This window comes from Peromyscus leucopus, chromosome 11 (genome assembly GCF_004664715.2).
Source record: "Peromyscus leucopus breed LL Stock chromosome 11, UCI_PerLeu_2.1, whole genome shotgun sequence".
NCBI classification, from domain to species: Eukaryota; Metazoa; Chordata; class Mammalia; order Rodentia; family Cricetidae; genus Peromyscus; species Peromyscus leucopus.
In genome coordinates this window covers 11270931-11290159 of record NC_051072.1, presented here as the reverse complement: position 1 = coordinate 11290159, position 19229 = coordinate 11270931, and positions in this window count along the sequence as shown.

The window sequence follows — 19229 nt, the reverse complement described above, 5'->3', positions numbered from 1 at the left end:
GCAACAGGTGAACTTGTAGAACTTCAGGTGACTGAAAAAGTTAATAAGATTCATTGCAAGCTTATCTTTCATTTCCAAGCCAACATTAACTAATCCGTTAGAGAGAGAGATGGTTTATTTATCCAAAATTACAATAGCATGTAATTATATAGCTGTATATTTTTTAAAACTACTCAGTTATGATATTTCTACTGTTTAGAATAAAGTTAGGCATGAGAGGCATCATTACCCTGAGTTATATTCAGTCACCAACTACAGGATTTTGTAAAGAATAATTCCAGTATATGCAGTATTTTGTAAAGAATAATTCTAGTACATTAGTCAGCTACTCTTCTGGTCCTAGGATGTTTGTCTGGACTTAATGTTTAATTACACTCCATGTTTACTTTTATTCAGCACAATTATAATCTTCTGTTCAATAATCATCCACATCTACAGCTGTTGGATAATTCTTTAGAATCCTTAGTATCTGTTAGTTCTCCAAGACATCTTCATTCTCACTTAATTTAATGTGATTTTTCAATATTTTTATCTATATGAATATTTATACGAGCAAATAATCAGGAAAAGAAGACTGTATGATGTAATTTTAAAGTAGCAACATTATCAAACATATAGCAAAGAAAGCTATAAATGATGGATGGGAGTTACAACCATTCAGCACTCTCAGTAACATGGGAAAAGACACTGCCTGACATGCAGTAGCAGTTTTTCAGTCAAAACTAGACACTGAGGAGTGCAAAAACAGTATGCCAGCTGGTATGGAGCTCAGTGGCAGAGATTCTCCTGGGCATGTGAGGGCTTGGGTGTTCTCATCCAGCCCACTAGAACAGAGCAAAACAACCTCAGTGATGGTACTGAAGAAACAGGAGATCTGCCAACCCTGTGGAAGACAAGGAGGATAGATCGTAGGAGTCAGAGGGGATGGAAGGGCTCCCATGGGCTCCCACAGACTGATAAAGCAAGTTCTTACAGGGGTCTGTTCCGGGTCCTCGGCTGTTAGTTTGGTACTTTTGTGGGACTCGTAAGAGTGGGAGCAGGTGTGTCTCTGACTCTCTTGCCTGTTCCCCTCCTATTTGGTTGTCTTTTGAAAGCAGCTTCAATATAAAGAGTTTTTTTTTTTTATTTTATTATATCTTGTTTTGTAGTGTTTGGTTGTTGTCTCTTACAGATCTGCTCATTTCTGAATAGAAAAGGTTGGGAAGTGGATCTGGGGGACAAGGGAGGCTGGGGAGAGCTGGGAGGAGGAGAGGGAGAGGAAACTGTGGTTGAGATGTAATGTATGAGAGAAGAATCTATTTTCAATAAAAATAAAATATTAACACAAAGAATTACAAAAACTCCCATAACCAATTATGTAATCAATAAACATACATTTAATGTTATTTTCTACCCACTGTTACTGTCCAACAATATTTATAACTATTAATTGCAAATTATAATTACTAATTGTAATCAGATTGATTTCTCATAATTCTACATCTCAGTCTGTATATTGTTAAAATGTTTTGTGCTAAAACAAAATTTATTTATGACACCAAAGGATGAAATACGGATATTGGAAGTGGGAAGCCTGCTCAGACATTAACAGTGCTTCCTTGTCTTGCAGAGTACTGAAGTGAGGTCCCAGAGGGCATCTTAGGCAGTTTACAAACACCTGTAAGTATAACTTTAGGGAACACGATACCTACTTCTGATCTATGTGGAGTCCCATAATCATGTGCAAATATACTTACACTCATACATAATTAAAAATAATGGATATATAAATCTTTTTTATTATTTTTGGTTTTTCAAGACAGGGTTTTTCTGTGTATGTAGCACTGGCTATCTTGGAACTTACTTTGTAGACCAGGCTGGCCTCAAACTGACAGATTTACCTGCCTCTGCCTCCTGAGTTGTGGCACTAAAGGCGTGCGCCACCACACTGGCAAAGGTCCTTTTTTGTTTGTTTTGGTTTTATACATCTTTTATTAAGTAAATCTTAGAGGCAGGAATTAAGCCCTTAATGTTTGCAATGATATAACTTTCATAATTAAGAGTTAATAATTAATCAATAGATATAAGAAAACATAAAAGGTAGTACACAATTTTTAATTTTGTATATTGTTCTAAAATTAAACACTGGAAATCACTATGACATTTACTGTAAAGTGAGTCATTCCATTATTTTGGCATGAAAATTTTTGTGTCAATAGTTAAAGTAAATATTCCCAAACTAGTCTGTTGTAGAGTTTAGTGATTAATAACAGAGCATTATTAAGAACTTTTAAATAACTGTATGATCCTTCATGAGAAGTCATACTACAATGTGATTGGAGACAAATATGCAACTGACCAAGATTTTGGAAAATATCTTTGGACAGAAGTCAAAAGTATTATTCTTTTATAATTTAATGAGAGGGACTTTATTAGTTTGGTCCAATTTCATAATCACATCTTATGACAAACTATCATGCTTAGGCAGCCTCTTAAAAAATCTAAAGCTGTATTTTATGACATATTATGACTGTACAAGAAAAGGCTCTTTTCATAGTAAATGTTTCTCAGAAATAACCTTTTCTTGCTATGAACAGAGTTTTTAGAAAAAAAAAATTAAAACCAAACCAGTCCCTAAGCAAGAGGAGAAACCTGGGATACAACCTGAATATAAAGAAGAACAAATGAAGGTTTGAAACAAAGTCAATCCTATTTTAAAGGTATCCACAAAAGCAATGTGTGTTGCTCTGGTGCAACAATGGATGAGAACAGGACACCAGAAATGTCGGTAGACTTATGCTGTGGATATCGCTCTATATAAATAAAACACTGATGGCCAGTGACCAGACAGGAAGTATAGGTGGGACAAGGAGAGAGGAGAATTGGGGAAACAGGTAGAAGGAGGGAAAGACACTGCAGCCACCACCAGGACAAGTAGCATGTAAAGACTGGTAAGCCACCAGCCATGTGGCAAGATATAGATTTATAAAAATGGGTTAATTTAAGACATAAGAACAGTTAACAAGAAGCCTGCCACAGCCATACAGTTTATAAGTAATATAAGCATCTGAGTGATTATTTTATATGTGGATTGTGGGACTGCAGGGCTTGGGGAACCTGGAGAGAAGCCCTCCAGCAACAAATGGTACCCAATGGCTCGAGTTTCCACCTCAAACCTGAAAATATTTAGTAACCAATTCTAAACAGAGCCAAAACCAGGTTCCTGCTTCATGTCTCATATGGACAGCTAGATGCCGCAAAAAGCAGGTTTAAACTACTGGCGGGTTCCTGGCATTTGCATTTGACTGGCAGTATGGCAGTAAGGAGGTGTCTGCCAGCGGCACATTATGCTGTGTGGTAGATTTAGTCTTTACTAGTATTGAAAAAAAAAAAGTTTCTGGGCTACACACTGCTTTGATAAAAGCTTAGACCCACTATTTCTGAGACTTGATGACTCACAGAACTGGAGGAAAACTCCATATTGGTAAGCTGAAATGGGCGGTCTTGGCTGGTCAAACCTGATGTATCTTAATCTGGAACAAATCCACAGCACTTCCCCTTTTCTTTTTTTTAAAAAGGAAGGTTTTAACTTTTACACATCTTTAAAGCCAGCTTGGTATATTTGGGAATTTGGGCGTAGCTTCTCTTACTACTTCCTGCTGGAAGGGGGCGCAGTATCTTATGGGGACACAAAGAAAACTTTAGGTTCATGGAGTAGTCCGTGAGACTGTATCGTCTGAGCCAGTTGCCTTGAAACGATTCTGGATGTTGGATCATCTGGGCCATGGTGTCAATGGAGACCTTTCAGGGGGTCTTGGCTGGTCAAACCTGATGTATCTTAATCTGGAACAAATCCATAGCCTCTGGCGTTCTGTAGAGACAAAAACAGAGCCTCTTTTCCAAAGCAACATATCCTTACATCTAAATTTTGAAGTCAAGGTACCTTTAAAATATACATTTTGGCATAACTCAACAGCTTTTGCAATCAAATGTTTTTCTTCAGCTACAAATATCAAAGAGAACATAATCCAGATTCTCTGTGTGATAGCCATCTTTATGTGGCTTATTTTTTATATTACTTTTACTTTCTCTTTAAAGACTTTATTTTTTTAAACTTTCTATTTCTTTATATAACTGTCTATGTTCCTTTTCCTCTTTCTTCCAAGCCTATGTACATTTTTACACACATTGTAAAGCATTTAAAGTCTTGTTCCATCTGAATCTGTCTTATTGTGAATCTGTTGCTTTAAACTGCACCATTTCTAAGACTGAAAAGGTGCCATGGCTGCTTGCTCCGTCCACCTCAGCTTCCCAACATGGCGGTGGTACGTTTACCGCCAGCTCTGGGAGCTATCATGAGTCTATGCTTTTATCCAAGCAGCGTGTAGCCCAGAAACCTTTTTTGTTTTGTAACTAGCAAAGGCTAAATCCACCACGCAGCTTAATGTGCCACTTGCAGAGGCCTCATTCCCGCCATACTGCAGGTCAAGCACACATGCCAGGAACCCGCCAGTAACTCAAACGGGCAGCTGCTGCTCATTTGAGAGAGACAATTAGGAAGCTGTTTTTAGCTCCGTTTTAGAATCTTTTCTCAGGTTTTAGGTGGAAACTCTTGCCCTCTCATTGGGCGCCATTTGTAGCTAGAGTTTTCCTGCCTTGCCCACAGTCAGGACAAATCTCTGTCACACGCCAGTCCCACAGCCGCTCAGAACCAACCAAGTAAACACAGAGACTTATATTGCTTACAAACTGTATGGCCGTGGCAGGCTTCTTGTTAACTATTCTTATATCTTAAAGTAACGCATTTCTACAAATCTATACCTCGCCACGTGGCTGGTGGCTTACCGGTGTCTTCACATGCTGCTGGTCATGGCGGCGGCTGCAGCGTCTCCTTCTGCCTTCCTGTTCTTTTATTTCTCCTCTGTTAGTCCCGCCTATACTTCCTGCCTAGCCACGACCAATCAGGTTTTATTTATTGACCAATCAGAGCAACTTGACATACAGACCATCCCCCAGTATAGCCAAGTGCAGACCATCTCAGACACCTGCACTCAGGCCCATGGTCCTAATCATCCTCTATACGGACCTGCTGGGTAACGCCACAAAGAACCCAAGAAGGGCTCCCACAGGACATGCAGATCATCCCACAGCAATCTTATATTTAATTTAATTATCTAGTCTAATTCAAACACAAAATCAGTGTAGTCAGTTGTAGCAGGAATCTTCAAAGTTCTTATCAATAAAATCAAACCTGAGCCAGGTATTGGGGTGAACACTGGAAGGTCAGAGTGACAGAACAAGCCACAGCTAACCTCACCTGGCCAGCTTCTCAGCTGGTCTTGTTTCCTTAGACTGGAAGCCTCTGTGTCCTCATAACCAAATGGCTCTCAGCTGAATTGTGCTGCTAGAAGCCTGAAAGCGTAACCAGCCAAGATGCTTCTAGCTTCTGTCCCCATGCCTTATATACCTTTCTGCTTTCTACCACCACTCCCTGGGATTAAAGGCTCACTTTCTCTGAATAAAGGCTTGTGTCACCATACCTGGCCATTTCCAATGTGGCCTTAACTCACAGAGATCCAGAGGGATTTCTACCTCTGGAATGCTAGGATTAAAGGTGTGAGTGCCACCATTTTCTAGCCTTTGTATCTAGTGGCTGTCTGTTCTCTGACTCCAGATAAATTTATTAGCATGCACAATATTTGGGGGAATACAATACCACAGTCAGTAATCACTAATTCAGTGTATTATGTATTTAAAAGGTGCTATGCATGTTGTCAAGACTATCACAGTTCTACAGATTGGGCACCTTATATTGAGGCAAATTAACAATAATTAATGAAATAAGAGGCCATAGATTTGAGAGTAAGGTAGGTATCCTGGAATGGATTGGGAGGAGGAAAAAAAGGGGGGGGACCAGTGAATTTATGTTATAACCTCAAAAATAAAAGAAATAATTTTTAGTACACGCGTTATACATACACAATGGAATGTTTGTCACACATTAAAAGAGAGAGAGAGAGAGAGAGAGAGAGAGAGAGAGAGAGAGAGAGAGAGAGATAGATCCTGGATTTGCATCAGTGTGGTGAAACCAGAGCTCATAATCATACTTGATGACGTCAGATGTAAAAGGAGAAGTGGGAAATCTCTTCCCTCCTTCCTGGATACTAGCAAATTAATTTTGTAGGATAATAGAATGGAAAAATTAAAATCAGACTAGGCATGGCACAGTAGAGACATAATTCTGTCACCTGACAAAAAAGTAGATCTATGTTTTATATAGCATATGATGTGAAATATTGATTAAAACCAATTCTATAATATTTCGATATACAGAAAAAAATACTTGATTTTCAAAATCAAAATTGTCCTTAGAAGAGATGTAAATGGTTATCATGTTGACAAAACTGCTACACATTTTATACATGTATAACATTAACATAATTAGCTTCAGAAAGATAATGTAAATACTGTATTTCAATAAAAATAAACAAAGCACCTAGTTTGAAATAAAAATGCTTTAGAGACATCCAGTTCAAGAAAGAATGTGAAATAAATCTGAGAACAGGAATATTGATTATTTTTTATTTTAAAACTTTGACCCTTTAAACTGATCACTGTGTGCATCGTATTTGTTCATGATAATTGACTTTCATTCATGCATTCCTTCAGCTAAACTCTCATAAAGATTTCAGCTTGCCATATCCACTCTTATCTTCTCATTTATAAATATAAGTTTCCATATAATTTTAAACTTTGCTATTTTGTTATGCTAATATAGAGGAAATTTCTGAATGATTGCTTCCTTCCTCAGTAATTATGGAAAGCATGTTAATAGTACACATCGGAGTCTCACTCTGAACTCTGAAATGCCAGATGTTAGAAACTTCATGTTGTATGAAATATGAACCCTTCCCCAGTTTCATTTCATTTAATACTTCTAGTTTGGAATGTCAGAGATCACCAATAATATTGGATTTCTATTAACATTTTTGTTTTTGTTCAGATCTCTAAATAGACCACCTCAGTACCTTTCATATTTCTAATGGATTGTTTTTTATATTTGTCTGATGATTATATATGCCACCCTCTTTAGAAAAGAAACTGGAGTTTATAACAATTCTCTAACATCAGCTTTGCATACTTCTGAATATAAAAAGTGATTTTCACAACCAATAAGGGCTTCCATCCCTGGGAGAGACTTTCTCCTTCTACCAGTACACATTAGTTGTCTGTGATTTGTTTTTTCTAGAGAAAGGAATGCATGACGCTTTTCCCGTACCACATTTATGTCTGTGGATATTGCCATTGTACTCATCTTGTTTATGCAGACATTTATAGGAGAGACTGCTTCACTTAAGACATCATGGGATTCTGGCTCTTAAAATTCTTCCCAAACCCTTTTCTATGGTATTCCATTATCCACAGTTATAGGAGTAGTGAAATGAATTTATTTGTTGTAGCAAGGATCGCAGAAAATAATCTTTCAATTCTCTACATTTTGCCCAGGTGTGGTTTTCTCTGATGATCTCCATTTGCTGTAAGAAAGGGCTTTTTGAGGGAGAATGGCATCTCCGGCTTATCTATGGGTATAATGAGAAGATTATGAAACGTTGTAAGAAATTATGCTGGTATAGCATAGTGGCAGTGTTGAGTTTCGCTAAGGATAAGACATCTTATTTTTGTACACTGCAGACTGGTCATCCCTGAACCATATAGATACAAGCAACACAAATAGACTCAGCAGATTGTATGTGTATATTTTTGCATACACACACACACACACACACTCACTCACACTCCCTCTCTTCCTCTCTCTCTCCTCCACCCTCTCTTTCACACACACACACACACACACACACACACACACACACACACACACGCACATGCACACGCACACACACGAAGTAAAAATAATAATCAAAGACAAAGATTTAGGGATATGGGAGGGGTTGGAGGGGAGGCAACTAGAAGGAAGGGCTGAAGGCACAAAAGCGAGGTGCAAACAATGTAATTTTATTTCAGTTAAAACTATACAAAAATATTTAACATAAAACGAGCCCATCGTCTTTGTTTCTAATAATTTTACTACACTGGACTTAATAAGCCAGCAAAGAGAGTTCTGTAAGTTATGGCATGGTATTGCATAAAGTTTGTTGTTGTCTATAGGTAGCAAACAGGAACAAATCCCATCTAGAATATTTTTTGTAAATTTTATACATAATATTATGCCCCTAATCTGTTTAATAAATTCCATATTATTTATAGGAATGAACGATATGAAAAGAGAACCACTAGTATTTAGAAGACTAGCATATCAAACTTGTGATTTAAAGACTAAAATTAGTATAACACTAACCTTGAAAAGAAAGCAGAGCTTTTCAAGTAGGTACGCTGCATGTGTCTTCAAATAAATAAATTGAACTCTTAATTAGTTTGTTGTATGTGGATATCCAAGTGTAGTACTGTGCATCCAAGAGACATAATTTAAATCAGAGGTTTAGTTTAATCATCAGCAAATGCACAATTCATCCCTGTCTTAAGTTGGAAATGCAGAAAACATTAACTGTGTCTACATCAACAAAACCCATTAACCTTCCCACCACTTGGAGTGACTTCTCATCACAAATCTTCTTCCTATAATTTATCCCAACAGTAATTTATCACACCTGGGCCAAACTACAACTACTTACTTGCTACAATAGAAAACTCTGCTGAAAGCAAGTAAATTGTAATTTTCTCTATCTGTTCCTATATTTCGTTCTGATTTTGTCTTAAATGACAAACTGAATAAAGACTTCCTGCACTGGTTTTATCTAAAATTACATGTTATTAACAATTTAAAACATTTGTTTACCTTCCTAATTTACCCTTCAAGATGTCTGATTAAATTTATGTAGTATAAGACATGTATATTTTCTACACTTGTATGTGCCTATTCTCCACTGAAATTGGAGGATAAGATCATTTGTGTGAACAACTCAGTTTATCATAAGACAAACACGAAAAGTTATAATAGCACCAAGAATATCTGTGTGATGCACAAATGAGAAAAGTAATACAGATGGGGAAAATCTGCCCATTAGTGTGAATAATTCCATGAGATTTTTAAGAAGAGTTATTCAAAATTTAATAGCATAATTGAAAACTATATTATCATTCAGAGTATAAGAAATGTGCAACAATAAAAATGCTAGAAAGGAAAAGAGAAAGGGGAAGCAAAATGACTTCTGAGTAAAATAATAAGGAAACCTTGAGAAATAGAAAAAATCGCTGATCAGATTCCACTAAGATAGAGCAAAATGAAAAATAAACATCACATATCCACTAAAAAATAAGCAATTCTTAGGTAAGAGTAGTTCTCACACATAATCAAAAAATTCTTGTGTGTTTTTTTTTTTTTTTGAAAACAGATGGATATAGTGTTATAGAGAAACTTAAAGGGTCAAAATTAAATGAATAAGTTACTGTGGGGTGTCCTGCCCTAAGTCTCCAATGCAACATCAACAATGCACCCTCTACACCTAAGGCTAAGGGAATATCAAAGAAGAGAGAGGTTGGTAGATTGTATAGACAGACCAATATTTCTGCTGTGCAATAGTTTCTTCTATATATTACAGGGAAGTTTCATCATGAGCTCTCATCAATGTGGTTTTCTTTCAATAACAGTCCAATGACAACAACAGTTATTATGGCAATATGTACAAGGACATTTTTCATGGTCCAGCCTCCAGATGAAGTGTTACAAGTGACAAATGCCTTCTGAGAAAAGAAACAATCTCTTCAGGGGATGAGCTCTCATACAGGTCATTAAATCCCAAGTAGTCTCCTGGTTATTTGTGCATATGAACAAAGCAAAATGGAATCAAATGATCACATATGTGTGTACATTACTTAAAAAAAAATAACCATTATTGTGTATTACTTGAAAAAATAACCGTTATGGAAGAGATCATGAATGTTACCAAGGGTAGACAGGAGAATTTGGAGCAGGGAGAGCTAGGGGCAGCAATAGTGTTGATGTAGTGTACATGTGTGATTTTCTCAAATATTTGTTAAACAAAAAGTTAAAGTCTGTCAAACTACCCATGCAGACAATACATTTTTTCTTAAATAATAAAATGAATGTCCAGCTTGTAAATACATTGAATAATGTTAGAATAACAAAAGTCCAAATTAGTATATTACACTACCCCATTTCTTGGTTAAACTACTCAAATCAAACAATTCCACACCATCAATACGAAAACTGATACTTACCGCCAGTAAAATAATCATTAGGGCTTCATATTACAAACCTACAATTTAGAGTTTGTAATAAAACTCAAAGTGGTTACTTCCTTGCAATGTCAACAGAATAATTTAAAGCACACTGAAAATACTATATTTTCCTTTTAATTTTTCTTCTTGATGACTGGAGATGTCTCATCCACTTGCATGAGAATGCTTGCTTAAGGAAAGCCCAGCTTGGTCTCAAGTACCCTATCCTGGTGATTCACAATGTATTGCATCTCCAGCTCCAAGGGATGAGATATGCTCTCCTTGCTTCTACAGGCACCTGTGAAAAAGTGACGTAAACAAACACAAACACTACACTTAAAAAAATCTTTAAAAAAGTTATCACCTTAAAAAATTTAACTTCTCATAATTATATTAACGTATTTTGATATTAGTTTATATAAATGAATATTCATGTTTATAAATGTACTTTTCATAAAACATTCAGAAAGTATGCATATTTTTTATAAATACTCAGTTTTTAATTGTCCCTTTGTTTTCATAGATCATCATGTTGGCTAGAGAGTTGGCTTAGATTTAAAGAGCACTTACTGCTCTGGCAGAAGGTCTGGGTTCGATTCTTTTCACTGTCCTGGTAGACTGGAAACATTCATTGGTCCCTGGGAACCTGATATTCCCTATTCTGACCTCTACAGGCACCAGGTATAAAGGTGATGTGCATACCTACATACACTCATATACCTAAGTTAATAAAATAAATAAATCCAGGAAAAGTTAAAACAGTATTCCCTCCTGACTATCAAGATGACATATCAATAATTTTCTATTAGATTTATTTTTTTGGAGAAGTTTGCAATCCACAAGAGTTTAAAAACCAGCAACTTACGTTGACATGGCAACCTACAGTCATTGAGCCAGACTAGGCATGCGGTATGTGCGGTTCCATTTAAGTCATAGCTTATAGACGCATCTGGTGATAGAAAAGTAGTATTGCCCCAGTGTTCTGATAGTTCTCAGATCATATAAATCATTTTGAGGAAGAGACACTGTTGTCTATTGTAATTATCATACATCATATGTTAAATGGAATTAAATAGGACCCACGTTTTTTTTTTCATTTTTTTCTGAATATATATATATATACATATATATATATATTCTTTGTATATATGTACACAAAGAATTGGAAACCATAATATATAAGACAGACCAGTAAGACAATAAGGTCCAAAGACATATGATACAAAAAAAAAAAATCTCCCCAAATAACTTTGAGTTCCTTTTGATTTGGACTTCCACTGCTGGGTATGGTGCCTGCCTTTAAAGTGTGGTTCATACATCCAGTGAGCCTTGATTAAAGAAAGCAGTTTTTTTTTTTCTCAAGCAGTTGTCAAGGGGAGAAGCCTTCTGTCCTGGCTAGTTTTATGTCAACTCGACACAAGCTAGAGTTATCTGAAAGGAGGGGATCTCAACTGAGAAAATGCCTCATTAAGTTCTGGCTGTATGGAGCCATCCTTGGGTAGGTGGTCCTAGCTTCTAAGAGAAATCAGGCTGAACAATCCTTGATGAGCATGCCAATAAGCAACACTCCTTCAAAGCCTCTGTATCAGCTCCTGCTTCCAGGTTCCTACCCTGCTTGAGTTCCTGCCCTGACTTGCTTTAATGATGAACAGTGATATGGAAGTGTAAACCAAATAAACCCTTTCTTTCTCTGGTTGTTTTGCTCACCATGTTTCATCACAGCAATAGCAACCCTAAGACACATTCTCAGTCAGGAATAAGAGCTTGTGTATACTTTCCCCTCTCAGGACTGGGCCACCATCTGGCTTGGATCTGGGCAGGAGCTGAGCATGCTGCTATAGACTTTGTGAGTTCATGGGTATTTCAGTATTATATGTGATAGAGTTTTCTTCCTGTCAGCTATTCCTCTGCTTCTTACACCCTTTCCTGCCTCCTTTTATGCATAGGTTCCTGACCCTTGGGGAGAGTTTGATGGAGGCATCCCATTTAGGACTGAGTGTTCCAAAGTTTCTCATGCTCTGCACTTTGTCCAGTGTGGATGTCTCATCATTAGTTCTCATCTATTGCAGGAAGATGTAGCAGGAATCTTAAAAGGTCTTATTAATTAAATCAAACCTGAGGCCAGTTATTGGGGTGAATGCTGGAAGATCAGAGAAGCAGAACAAGCCACAGCTACCTCACCTTGCCAGTTCCTCAGCTGATTCTGTTTCCTCAGACTGGAAGCCTCGGTGTCCTCATCTGAATGGGTCTCAGCTAAACTGCTGCTCCAAAGCCTAAAAGCTTAACCAGCCAAAATGCTTAACCAGCCAAATGCTGCTAGTTTCTGGTTCTCACACCTTGTATACCTTTTTGCTTTCTATCATCACTCCCTGGGATTAAAGGCTTGTTTTCTGGGATTAAAGGTGTGAGTCACCATGCTTTGCTATATCCTTGAACACATGGATTTCTGCCTCTGGAATTCTAGGATTAAAGGCGTGTGCTACCACTGCCTATCCTCTATGTTTAATATTGTGGCTGTTCTGTCTCTGACCCCAGATAAATTTATTAGCATGCACAATATTTTGGGGAACACAATACCACCACAGGAAGAAGCATCACTGATGGTGGCTGACCCTGCACTGATCTAAGATGATAGCAGAAGGCCATTTAGAGCCATTTTATCAATAGGTTTCTTTTGTAGAACAATAGTATTTGGTTGTCCCTTAGGTTCTCTGTTATGCCTATTTTCAGGGTTTTGGCCACAGGAGCAATGCCAGGCATGGGTTCCACCTCATGGAGTGGGCCTTGAATCCAATCAGATAGTGGTGGTACTTCCACAGGCTTTAAGACAGACACTGTTGCACCAACATATAATGCAGGCAGATCATCATTGTAGATGACAGGGTTTGTAGCTGGCTTGGCAGTGACCTTTCTCCTCTGATATTGTCTGGAGTACTTTCCAGTTTCATGAACACCAATCGATCAATGAAGTCTCACATTAGGCACCATCTCAATTTCTCTGTGTTCAATGAGATGTTTAGGTATTGTCCTCTGTAGTAGAGTCTTACCACCAATTTCTGGAGAGCAACAGATAGCCTTGGCAATAGTTTGAGTTCTGGGGGGTTTTCCCTGGGGGCTTTTTGGTCAGCAACTTGATGAGATCTAACCAAGGCCTGGTACTGGAGGTTTCACTTGGCAGAAAAAGATATATAGTTGGGGCTTTGTCTCCTCCACTATTTAGTGACTTCACTGTAGCTGGAGTTTTCTCCAGTCCTGTTCAGGCCCACAGCTGCTCAGGTCCAAGCAAACACATAGAGATTTATATTACTTATATACTGTATGGCCGTGGCAAGTTTCTTGTTATCTAGTTCATATATCTTAATTTAACCCATTTCTATAAATCTATACTTTGCCACATGGCTTGTGGCTTACTGGAATCTTTACATCATGCTTCCTCTGTGACTGGCTGGTGACTCCTGCCTCAGCCTTCCTCTTCCCAGAATTCTCTCTCTAGTTCTGCCTATACTATACTTCCTGCCTAGCTATTGGCCAATCAGTGTTTTATTTATCAATAAATCAGAGCAACATATTCACAGCATGCAGAAAGACATCCCCAGCACTTCATTTCGATTTCTTTATATGGGAGTATATTTTACTCAACTTCTGCTTAAACCCCTCAAATGGCCCTTAGGTGTTAGTTGTCTCTCCCAGATTCCCTTCTTTACCCCCCCCCTTCGATTTTCCTTTCTATTCAATCCTGTGGTTCTAGTCTTCCCTTGTCTCTCCATAAGAACAAATTTCATCCCCCTTTCTTGGGAGGTTCTTCCTTTTCTCCTAGTCCCTTATACTATACTCCACCTCTGTGGTTATATGGATTGTAGCATCCTTATCAAATGCTTAAAAATGAGCATCTATATATAACAGAATTCATACTGTATTTGTCTTTTTGGGTCTCGAATACCTTATTCAGGATGACTTTTTTTCTATCTCCATTCATTTACCTATGAATTTCATCTTTTTAATGGCTTAGTAACACTTCAACGTGTAAATATTCCCCATTTTCTCTATCCACTCATCTGTTGATGGATATCTAGGCTTTTCCAATTTTGGGCTACTATTATTTAGCAGAGGTGAGCATGGTTGAGCAAATGTCTCTGTAGTGGGATATAGAGACCTCAGAGTATATGCCCAAGCTGGACTTCGAAGTAGATCAACTCCCATGTTCTTGATGAACAATCATACAAACGCAGAACTCAATGCTTTAAAGAAGAAAAAAAATGCTTTAAAGAAGAAAAATAAAAGGGAAATAAGAAAAAGGAATGCTAAATTTCCTTTAAGACAGTGAAATACCAAAGTTTTAACTTACAGAACCAGAAATGAGCAGGAATAAAATAGTGTTCACAAGCTGGGAAAAAGAGTCTTTTAATATGTACACACTTTATTTCCTTGTCACACACATTAAATTAATTAATTAATTAATGTAAAACTATTTTAAAGTGTTGGTGAAATGGCTCATTGGGGAATGTCCATGCTAACTAAGTCTGATGACCTAAATTTAATCCCTGGAAGAAAGAGAGAATGAAATTGTAAAAGCTGTCCTTTGATCTCCACATGGGCATTGTAGTGGCACAGGCACACTCAACACACGCACACAGACAAACACACACATGCACACTCACAATAAATAAACAAAAGTAACTAATGTAATAATTTCTATTTTCTGGAATGAATAAGCTGCCTTTAAGCATGATTAGGAAAGGTCCCAGTTAGAACCCACATATAACACATTGGTAGAGACACTCTCATTGGATCTCAGGGATGAATTCAATTAAAGATTCATAGTAAATTATGTAAGATACTTTTTAAAGTGCAAATGGGATATAATAGTTACTAGGAACATTATTGATCACTTGCCTTAAAATAATTTCATTGATTTAACTTTGTAATCATAGAAATAAAAGAAATATGTATTTAATTACAATTAAGGAATAAGTTGTAATGGAAAAAATATGAATTTAGTTTCTAGAAAGTTACAAAATAGAAAATAAAATATTCAAGGTTCATAACAAGTGTAATCTTAGAAAAAAATACTATGTTTTTGGACACTTCAGTCAAAACAAAAGGAAAACACTGGGCATAAAGTACCTAAATACCCCAAACACACTAAACATTGGCTTTCTTGAAAATTTGCATAGTGTAAATTGATATTTCATACAACATTTGGGTATTCCATTTCTTACTTTGTTAAGCATGGTGGGAAAGAGACAGAGAGTGTCTCCTAGAACTGCCAACATCTTGCCTCTTGATGAGGCCTATTGTGAGAGAAAAGACAAGAGTCATGTTCCAGTTGGCACAGCCTTTTCATTCTCTGTGCATAATGTAAAGAGACTATAAACAATGCAGCATGTGTCTCAGTTTGGAAGGCTTTAGCAGAAATAAAAACTTGGTCAAATCCTAATTTTAATAAAGGTGGTCAAAGCTTTTGTTGATAGACGAAGCCAGAATATCAATTCCTGGTGGTTAAATAAGATATAAACAACTTTTGAACTGAGTAATGGGATCTAAAATTTCAATATTGTGGAGAAATTTTATTTTCTTCAAATAAAAGTTTTTGTGAAAAACATAAATGGGTTTAGTCCATAAATACCTGCTCTTTGTGTGACTAAGAAAATGTTATTTGTCATCTCAATTTTCTCCCAGAGTCCTGAGTTTGTTAGAGAAACAATCATGTCAAAATACACACACACACAAAAAAAAATGTGAGCTTTAAATATACATTGTTTATACAGAGATGCCTTCATAGATTTCTGGAAACATACTAATTTGAACAGTAGTAATAAGATAGGAAAGGCAAAATATCTGAACACTACAGCACACCTTGGTAAGGTTCATTGCAAAAAGACTTAGCTGCATAAAAAGGAAGCAGCAGAACTTGGAAGAGATGTGCTGCAAATAATAGTGTTTGTAGGAGATGCAGAGGGATCTCCTGGAGGAAAACTCAGGAAGATAATGAAGAAATGTTGGTAGAAACTGGGGAAAGTTGGCAGACATTTGCAGCAATCAACATGAAATTCCCATGTCCATCGGCAATGTCATTAAACTTCTTCAGAAATGCAGAGGAGCTTGGATGTTGCTGTTTTTGAATCAAAATGTATAAGGGGATTGGAAATGTATGTTAGATGGAAGACATTAACCTTAAGTGAGGCAAATGGATATTATTAACGAAGACTGTATCCATTTATCAACAACAACTACAAGCTTGTAACTGAAAAATGTTGCAAATATGTGGAACAGTTCATAAGGATAAGTTCTGACTCTATTATTATATTAATATGCTTATTAGATCTCTCAATTTCACGATACTCAAATTATTGTTGTAAAACAAACATTGAAAAATGGAGTCAATATTCATTACAATAGTTTATTACTTGTGTTTGTAACTTATAAGAGTAAAATTATTCAAATCAATAATACAATAGTTATATAGATATCTGAATATACTTGTAGCAGGAATCTTAAATGGTCTTATTAATAAAATCCAACCTGAGGCCAGTTATTGGGGTGAATGCTGGAAGATCAGAGAAACAGAACAAGCCACAGCTACCTCACCTCGCCAGTTCCTCAGCTGATCCTGTTTCCTCAGACTGGAAGCCTCTGTGTCCTCATCCGAATGGGTCTCTGCTGAACTGCTGCTCAAAAGCCTAAAAGCTTAACCAGCCAAATGCTTCTAGTTTCTGGTTCTCATGCCTTATATTCCTTTCTGCTTTCTGCCATCACTCCCTGGGATTAAAGGCTCACTTTCTGGGATTAAAGGCGTGTGTCACCGTGCCTGGCTGTTTCCAATGTGGCCTTGAACTGACAGAGATCCAGAGGGATTTCTGCCTTTGGAATGCTAGGATTAAAGGCATATGCTGCCACTGCCTATCCTTTATGTTTAATATTGTGGCTGTTCTGTTCTCTGACCCCAGATAATTTTTTTAGCATGCACAATATTTAGGGGAACACAATACCACCACATATACTAAAATATTTCAATTAATGATACCTTTTCCAGAATTAAACATATAGTGGAAAATGAATTATTTTTGTTGAATTTTGTCTCTAGAAGTAACACAGCTAAATAAATTTGTATGCATCTAAGAAAAAATAGGAAGTGGGGAGATGACGCAGTCAGCTTTCTGATTTACTTCCAAGTACAAACCTGAATTCAGAGCAAAGCACTTACATAAAAATAATTTAGATGTGGCACTTTGTTTGTAACTCTAGGGTGATTCAGACAAAGAAAAGAATGTATATGCTTTGTCTTGCAAAATTGGTGAGCTCCAAGTGTTGTGAAAGAGTCTCCAAGACAATAGTTTGAGAGCAACTGAGGAAGACATCCTCCTGTGATGCTTTTCCATGCTAACATGCTTGTAAACTTACAAACACACACACACACACACACACATTCACACACACACACACACACACACACACACACACACACACATACACACATTCTGAGTTGGTTTCAATATTATATCTAGTAATGCTAACAATTCCATGCTCAAAGACAAAAAAAGCTTGATGATTAAGCAGATGACAGAAAATAATCATGTATTGAGCAACCAAGGATTTTTTTTTTTTGAAAGGATCAAAGAAGGATTCAACTTAATATAAAAGAACCAACCATCTCCAATTTACATTCTTCAGTCTAAACATAGTTCCTCTGACAAGGCTAAATATATAAAGACAACATATTAAATTATTCTTCTGTACAATGTTATTGGTGAATGAAGCTTGATTAACTCAACACAATTACATATCTGCACTATGTTGTATTCTGTAATTCCCCAAATAGAACTGCCAAAATAGCATGCAATATCCTAACTAGGGGATGATTGCAAAATTTTTGACTCTCATTAAAACTTGCTTTACAAAGAAATGCCCTTTCACCTAAAATATGTCAGAAATTTCAAAAACTGTATTTTTAGAAATGGATTTTTCTTAAAAGAAGCATAATCATGGGTTTCAAAAGTTCAAAAACATTATGATTCTATGCCCCGCCCATGTACCATTTTCCTTTTTTTCAACTATTCCTTTGTTCTTTGGGTTTCTCAATCTAAATCATGAGACGCATATATACAAAAATCATTGTATATTTGCTAGCTGCAACCGGCATTTATGAAGTTCTTTTTAAGCTTGTGTCTCAATGCTAATTTCATTATATTCAATTAGTAATTTCCCAAAGCATCCAATCATATTTTAATTGCTGTCATCGCAATGTTGCTAATGAGATACCTGAATTGCGGACATCAATTCATATGATGTGCTTGGCTTGGACTCACGTAAATGTCAAGGGGTGGGGGGTAGGGGTGGGGACAAATTCTGCCTTTTAAGGAGGAAATCAACATCCTGTATACCAGACAAGGTTACTCAGTGACCATAATGGATTGACATGTACACAAAACCTCTTGCTTTTGGCTAGACTCAGACAAAAACTGATGATCTGAACCACCAGAAAGCATCTCTCCCCAGTGAATAATATTGACACATTCAACTTCTTTACCAATCAAATATTGTGTTTGTTAAAATTGGGCAAAGGTATAAAAATAAGTGACAACACCAACTTCAGGACATAAAACTTTTGCATGCAACTGTGAAATGCTTTAGGAACTTTGGTTTTTAAAAAACGTGTACTTGTACACCTAGAATAGATTTTTGTGTACAAAGTGTTACTAGTGCCTGTGTACCATGAGCCTGCAGTACATGAAGTGACCAGAAGAGGGCATTGGGTTCTACAAATCTGGAATAACATATCCATTTCTGTGCCATATTGGTCTTGGGGACTGTACCTGTGCCCTCTGTAAGAACAGCAAGTGAAAGTAATGCTAAGTCATCTCCTCAGCTCCTCCACTTCATTATTTGAGACAGGTTCCGTCAGTGAGCTTTGAGTTCACTGCCTGAGCTAATCTTGCTTGCAAATGCACCATCAGGACCACCCTATACATCTGTGAGGAGGGCTAGATTAATTA